Here is an 8,412-nt window from a genome sequence, read left to right as displayed (position 1 = left end):
AACGAAGTTTTCAAAACGTTTAAAAAACTCCAATCATGTTTTGACTGTTCAAAAAAAACCTAACGAACTTAAACAGAACAAAATTAAGATTTTTTGAACGGTTTAGAACTTTGTTGGACTTTTCAGACAAAATGTTAAGTTTGTTTGGTTTTTCTAACAGACAAAACATGATTGCTTTTTTTTGAATTATTTGGAAATGATATAAGTCATTTTTTTTTTTTAAATAAAAATCCATTTAAGTACTATTATAATAATTTGACAAGGGACGCATGTTATTATTTAAGACCAAAATCTAGCACGTCTCTCAAGCTCCTTTCAACCACAAAGTCTAGCAGGTGCAGCTCTCTCTCTGCTCCTTCACCCATCACACAAATGGCTTCAACTCGCCACCCTCATTTTGTGTTGTTTCCGTTCATGTCCAAAGGCCATACAATCCCGTTGCTCCACCTAGCCCAGCTTCTCTTGTCCCGCGGCGTTACGATCACCCTTTTCACCACAAAAGCCAACCGACCATTTATCGCCCACTTTTTCCACCGTCACTCGGATTCAATCTCCATCGTAGACCTGCCATTTCCTATCCAAGTTGAAGGAATACCTCAAGGTATAGAGAGCACCGATAAGCTCCCTTCTATGTCCTTCTTCACACAATTTGCCACTTCAACCAAGCTTATGCAGCCACACTTTGAACAAGCACTCGAGAAAATCCCTCATGTGACCTGCATCGTTTCTGATGGTTTTCTTAGTTGGACTCTTGAATCGGCAAATAAGTTTGGGATCCCTCGCCTCTCATATTTTGGCATGAGCGGCTACTCCACCGCTGTAACTCAACAAGTGGCTGGAAACCGGTTGTTGTCAGGACCTGAGACCGATGATGATTTAATCGCCGTGACAGGGTTCCCATGGATCAAAGTCACAAGGAATGACTTTGACGAGGTGTTTCACCAACGAAATCCAATGGGTCCTCAACAGGACTTCGTAATGGAAGTTATCATAGCAATGGCGAATAGCTATGGCCAGATTATGAACAGCTTTTACGAGCTAGAGCCAGAGTTTTTAGACTACTTGAATCGCGAGTCTAAGGCCAAAGCTTGGAGTGTGGGTCCCCTTCCCTTGGCTGTGACTGAGTCGCCACCCAATGTTGACCAGAAGCCCAAATGGATCAGCTGGCTAGACCAAAAGGTAGCTCAGGGATGCTCGGTTTTATACGTAGCATTCGGTTCTCAAGCAGAGATATCACCGAAACAGTTGAAAGCGATATCAAATGGTTTGGAAGAATCGCAAGTGAATTTCTTGTGGGTAGTGAGGAAGTATGAGACTCATGTTGTTGACGAGCTACAAGAAAGAGTGGGGGAAAGAGGGATGATTGTAAGAGAATGGGTTGACCAACTGGAGATTCTGAAGCACGAGAGCGTAAAAGGGTTTGTGAGCCACTGTGGTTGGAACTCAGTGTTGGAGAGCATATGTTCAGAGGTGCCGATACTAGCGTGGCCGATGATGGCTGATCAACCTCTGAATGCAAGAATGGTGGTGGAGGAGATTAAGATCGGTTTACGGGTTGAGACATGTGATGGATCAGTGAAAGGGTTTGTAACATCAGAAGGGTTAAAGAAAATGGTGAAGGAGCTCATGGAGGGTGAAAAGGGGAAGGAAGTAAGGAAAAAGGCGAAGGAGATTGGTGAAGCTGCAAAGGAAGCAATGGCGGAAGGTGGGTCATCTTGGCGGATATTGACCGAGCTCATAGATGACTTACAGGTTGTGAGAAACTCCAAAATAGGCGATTTTCCTAGATCGGAAGGAGATGCAACCTCTGCTACGAGCAATACAGAGGCATAGATTCGCAAAGGATGATGTACCCGAGTAGATTTTAATTATCTCTAAAATTAACCAAACTAAGAGGGTGTTTGGATAGGGAAAAAAATGACAGCTTATTGCTTATTGCTTATTTTCACCGTAATAAGCTAATTTAAGTGTTTGGATAGAATGCTTAAAAAATTAGCTTATTGCGGTGGGAATAAGCTAAATAAGCTGATTTTAATAAGCAAGGGGGGTAATGCTTATTGCTTATTGCTTATTGCTTATTAGTCATTTTACTCATATAAGCTGTTTTGTTTGTCAAACACTTCAAATGCTTATTGCTTATTGTTTATTCTCACCGCAATAAACTAATCCAAACACATTTTAAAAAAATGCTTATTCCCACCACAATAAGCAATAAGCAATAAGCTAATTAAGCTAAAAATGCATTTATCCAAACACCCTCTAAAATAATTAGGGTTAATGAATTTTACCTCAGCTCAATGCTTATTTATACCCATATCAACATTCTATTTAGCGGTCTCCGCCATCCCTAGAAACTCCGGTTATCTTCGACGAAACATGATTTTTCCGAGGAGTTTTTTGGGGATCTGTTGTTCTTTTGTGTGTTATATGTGTTGTTTATAAAAAACTCAAATATGGATGAAAACCTAACAATCAAATGCGATGAACTCCATAGATGAACTCGAAAAACACAGATCTGTCGCCAATGAACTCGATTTTTCCAGAAGTTTATGTGTTCAAGAATCCGTTCTAGACCTGCCACGGATGTGTGTGTTCATCATAAATGTGTCATAGATGTACTTCAACAATTTCAGATCTGTCATGGACGTGCGTTCATGTTTGGCCGAAAACTCATGTGTCATTGGATGTGTGTATACCTTCATCGATTTCAGATGTGCCATGTGTATGAGTTCGACTTGTAATAACACTATAACAGAAAGAGACTCGTTGCTGTTAACATATACTATTATTTTGTGAAAATTGATGAAATAACCAAAATTGAAGGGGGTGTTTAAGCATTTAACCATGAGAAATTGAGTTTTGAAAAATTACAACGAGATCCACAGAGGGGGCTCTGGGATCGCTTTACACCTTTGATGAACGCTGAATTGTTCTGAAAAATTGACGTGACATCACTAAATGACAAAAAAAATATTGTAGGTATAATGGTTTCGCAGATGTGGCTCCGCGGAACCATTAAACACCTCTGCAGATCTTTAAATTTTCTGAGGATATGGTGGTTGGTCCTCTTAGACAGATCCGCAGAGACGACTCTGCAGATCCCTGTTACAACTCTGCGGAATTATTGATTTCTCTACGGATCCCCCAATATTTTTTGTCATTTAGTGATGCCACGTCTATTCCTTATAACTATTCGTCGTTTCTCAGAGGTGTAAGACCGTCCGCAAAGCCCCTTTACAAATCGCGTGGTCATTTTTCAAAACTTAATTTTTCATGGTTAAATGCTTAAAACACTTCCTCAATGTTGGTTATTTCATGAATTTTCTTTATTATTGTTAGATATTAAACTTTATTGTGCCTTTGTCATTAACTGTCACGATATTTATACAAAAGTTCTAGAATTTTATATAGAAACTTCTTACCTAAAAATCCTAATCTAACATAGGTGCCAATAAAATAACAGTAATATATATAGAGGGTAGTAATGTAAATTACACAAAAAGGTGTTTTTGTAATTTAACTAGATGATAGTATGTTAGATATTTTTCTCTCTCTCTCTCTTCATGTTTATGCAACTAGAGCTGTAAACGAACCGAACGAACATTAACGGATGATTGTTCATGTTCGTTCATTTATGTTAGCTGAACAAATAAACGAACACGAATGGATAAACGAACGAGTTTTCTTGTTTATGTTTGTTCGTTTAACAAATTATATTGTTCATGTTCGTGAACATACTAAACTAACATAAATGAACAAAGATAAACAAGCAGCATAACTGAACATATATGAGCATAAATAAATATATAATATATTAAAGAAATCGAACACAATTAAGCATACATGAAAAAAAAAATAAAACTTATATGAACGAACATAAACAAACTTAAATGAACAACATAAACGAACGTTCACGAACATAATTGAACAAATGAGACCATTGTTCACGTTTATTAGTTTAATTAAACAAACAAGAATTTACATTCACGTTCTTTCATTTAGTAATAAATGAACATAAATCAACTTACCGCCGAACGGTTCACGAACAATTCATTGAACGTTCATTTCGTTTACAATCCTATATGCAATTAGTTGTTTCACTTGAATGTGTTTTACGTATAAAATAATAATGATAGCATCTTAGATCATAGATGATAGTATGTCACGTATTTTTGTAATATATATCTAAAGCTACAAAAGACATTAGAAAAGTCTATAATGACATAACGTAAAATATAAGCTCAAATATAATACGTCTCTGTTTCATATTTATTCTTTATTTTTCAATTTTAATCTTAAATATTTTTGTTTTTGATGTATAATACTTGATGCAAAATATATATAAATGAATTGTGTTTTAAATGTTTTTTTATTGTTGTAAGCTTCATCAAATAATATATAAAAATATTTAAGATTAAAATTAAACAATAAAATTTTAAAAGTCAGACGATTCTTAATAATTACTAATAAAATAAGTAAAAAATAAACTATGAAATAAAAGTAGCAATAATTACTAATAAAATAAGTCACTAATAATACTATATACCCAAAGAGTAAATAACGTGGTTTGAGGTAGATTACGTATTTTGTCCAATGGTCCTTAATATTTTTAACACAGATTATCTATGTAATTTGTTAATATTTCGTTTGTGGTCCTTGACTAACTTAAATTTAATATATTACCCTTAATAGAGTTTATATATATATATATATATATATATATATATATATATATATATATATATATATATATATATATATATATATATATATATATAAAAGGTTAGGTTATAATGTTTTTGTTAAGTATTGTGTGCTTGTGTTATGCATTCTAGGCCAATCATTTGTGGTAAATTAAGAAAATGGTTTTCTTTTAAAATTAAATGGAAAAAAAACATTTTAACGGGGTTTCATTAAATGAGTGGGCACGAAAGGGTAAAATGATATTTAGCATCGACGGTTTATTAGGAAACCGTATTATTTATGGAACGAATTCCACCGATGATCCCAAACATTTCGCATAGAATCAAAATCAAACACCCAAACCTTTCGGAGTTTGAAGCATATTCTGATTTTGTGTAATCGTTCTTTAGAATCGGAAGATTCGTCAAAGGGTTTGGATATAAATATTGATAGTGAACCCTAGAAGACGGAGTCAACATTTGAGCGTTTCTGTAAACTTGATTCTCATAGAATGAGGAGTACACGATCGAATTCCTTCAAGTTCAAGTTCAAGAACACAGTAGAGACGCCATTAAATCTTGAAGATGATGTCGATGATTTCGTTGCCAAAGCAGAAGGTAAGAATTTCTTGTTTTATGTGTTTGTTTTGTGTTTTTTAGAATGTAGTAAACTGTTACAAGTATATTCAGAGACGTTTTTGTAGGTATGATTTGCGTTTTCAAAATGAATTTGTGATTATTATGTAATTTCTTAATAAGTAGTTTGATGGTTTTGTTCAGTTAGAATGGTGTATTTCTGTGAACGTGAAAATGTTTTTTAATCTATTAGAATTAATCATGGATTTCGTTGAAAGATGTGGAAACATGATTTTAAATTATGATAGAATTGAAGTTTGTGGAAAAATTTTATTAGAATATTAATCATCATCTGATTGTAAGTATATTAATGGATTGTTAATTTTATATTTTAAGAGTTGTAATTACTAAAAATTCTGGTGGAATATGTCTTTTTAATTTTGTTTTTCTACTGTTCTAGTTTCTTTAATGTGTATATTATGTGTATAGTGTGGTTATTAGAATTCTAATAATGGTAAATTTAAAGTTTGTTTTGTTGATTAATATATTGAATATGTAGTATATTCTAGAAATATATGCATATGTATATAAATACATGTATTTCAATCTCAATTGTAAAATGTATAAAATACATGAATTCAATGTTATGTGTTCGGTGTGTAGAATATTAGCATTTATTATTATTCTAGTAGAATGTATGGTATCATATGGGTGTAAGTATAGAAGTGTATTATTGATTTGATTCTTTAAGTTGTAATGTCTGATATTCTGGTGGAATTTTTTTTTTTAATTTTTTTTCTACTGGTATAGTTTCTATAATGTGTATATGATGTGTGTACTTGGTTACTGAAACTCTAATAATAGTAAATGTATAGTTTTTTTTGTTTATTGATAAAGTGCATATGTAATATATTCTAATAGAACATGAATATATGTTTGAGTATATGTATTTCAATGTTCAGAATGTAGAAGTGGAATACAAAAATGTGCTTGTTGTATTATGGTGGTGATTTATTCTAGAAGAATAAATTAAGAATCTGAATAGAAGGCATGATAGTTTGGTAGTTTGTGTTATATTCTAATGGAATAATAATAAGTGCTAGTATTGTGTTCTATGTCATCACTTAATACATGTTACTATACATTCTTATATTTGTTATGTATTATAGCAGAACAAGTACAAAAAGAAGAACAACACATAAAACGAGAAAGAAGATCAAAGAAAAAACTTGATAAACCAGTTGCAGAAAGAAAAGTCCTAAACCTCTAAATGTACTACTTTTTGAAAGGGAGATAAGATCAAAGAGAACACATGAGAGAGTTCCAATTCTAAAGAATATACAGAATAAGGGAATTGATGAATCTGTGAAAGAGGAAAAAGAAGATCATGTTAGAAAAACAACTTAACATCACAACATCATCCAATGGCAAAAGCCTTAAGTTTTAAGGCGGAGCGAGTGATAAACATATCTTGGCAGGTAGAACAGGCTGGAACAGATTGTGGAATCTACCTAATGAGGCATATGGAAAGTTACATGGGTGAAAGTGAAGGGCGTTGGGAGTGTGGGCTTACAGGTAAAAAGGCGGGTGATGTGACTGCTATACTTAAGTTAAGAATGAAATACATGGCAAGACTGTTGACAGCCGACTTCAACAAGTATAAGAGTATGATAGTTACAGATTTTGAAGCGTTTCGTAAGCTGGATATTTTGGAACAAACAATGATTCTACAACAGTCAGCTGAAAATAGGAAGAAAAAGAGAAAAATGAGGGGCCGTCGCTAAGAAATTGAAGTTGTAGTTTGGTATTTTGAAGTTAGATCCTGACATGACAGTCGTTTAAACTTTTTTTTGTGTGTTTTTGGGAAAAGTACTTTGTCTGTCAGAAGGTTTGAACATTTGGTATCTATATGTTAGATTATATGTTCTAATGGAATGTTTGTTTTGGGTTAAAGGATGTGTTGATGCATTGTATGCTGTCATGAGTGATTATGTTCTTAATTTTGAATAACCCATTCTGGTAGAAGTATCATTAGGTGAATGTTAATTCTTTGGTGGGCTGTTTGGAAAAATAAAATGCATAATTAAATTGTGAAAAAAAATTATGACTAGGTATGGGGGTAGTATTTATTTTATGGGGGTAGTATTTTTTTATGCTCGTAGAATGGTTTTTATGTTTTAATTCAATTAGAATATTTTGTGATATTTCATTTTCTGATGATGGGCTTTATATTGGGAATATAACTTTTGGTATAAAGGTTTTTTGTTGAAGATAAATATGTGTAAAATGTGTAATTCTGTAAAAATCAGTATAAAAGTGTTTTGGAATGAATATGTTTAATTAGTATTTAGTATGTTTATACTTCATTAAGTTGAAAATGAATTTGAAAAAAAAATAGAAAAAGTTGTAACAAATAATTAAAGGTATGAAAAGAATGAGTTTACTAAATATTTGTATTTTGGAATATTTTTATTTTTAAGAAATAAAAAAACATAAACATAAGTATATTTAATGACCGGGGCATGTTTACTAATAGTGAAAGTGAATACTTTGTGACTAGGTTGTGGTTTATAATTTTTTGATGCTAATAGAATTGTTTTACAATTATGATTATAATAGAGTATGTTGTAATAATTCATCATCTATTAATGGGATGTATATGGAAAATGTGTTTTTACGTATAATGTATCCATTTTTAAAGTAAATATGTGCGTATAAATGTGTAATTCTGGAAAAATTAGTATAAAATTGTATTGGAATGAATATGTGTAATTAGAAGGGCATGGTCACTAACAGTCAAAGTGAAAACTTTATTCAAAGACGTAAAAGATAACATTGAATGTGAATTGACCAACGTAAAATGAAAGAGTATGTTGTAATAATTCATCATCTATTAATGGGATGTATATGGAAAATGTGCTTTTACGTATAATGCATCCATTTTTAAAGTAAATATGTGTGTATAAATGTGTAATTCTGGAAAAATTAGTATAAAATTGTATTGGAATGAATATGTGTAATTAGAAGGGCATGGTCACTAACAGTCAAAGTGAAAACTTTATTCAAAGACGTAAAAGATAACATTGAATGTGAATTGACCAACGTAAAATGAAAATGTGATTTTAATAAAACTGAAAAACTAACAAACAAAGAA

General features: G+C 32.3%; 1 pseudogene; it reads left to right on the top strand.

Moving 5' to 3' along the window:
- The first annotated feature begins 295 nt into the window (after nucleotides 1-295).
- Nucleotides 296-2,477, top strand: LOC145087732 (UDP-glycosyltransferase 90A1 pseudogene; annotated as a pseudogene).
- Nucleotides 2,478-8,412: the final 5,935 nt, after the last annotated feature.

Source organism: Lactuca serriola, chromosome 2 (assembly GCF_051521515.1).
Source record: "Lactuca serriola cultivar US96UC23 chromosome 2, Lser_US96UC23_V15, whole genome shotgun sequence".
NCBI classification, from domain to species: Eukaryota; Viridiplantae; Streptophyta; class Magnoliopsida; order Asterales; family Asteraceae; genus Lactuca; species Lactuca serriola.
Note: the sequence above shows the minus strand (reverse complement) of the source record. Positions and strands in the feature narration are given on the sequence as shown.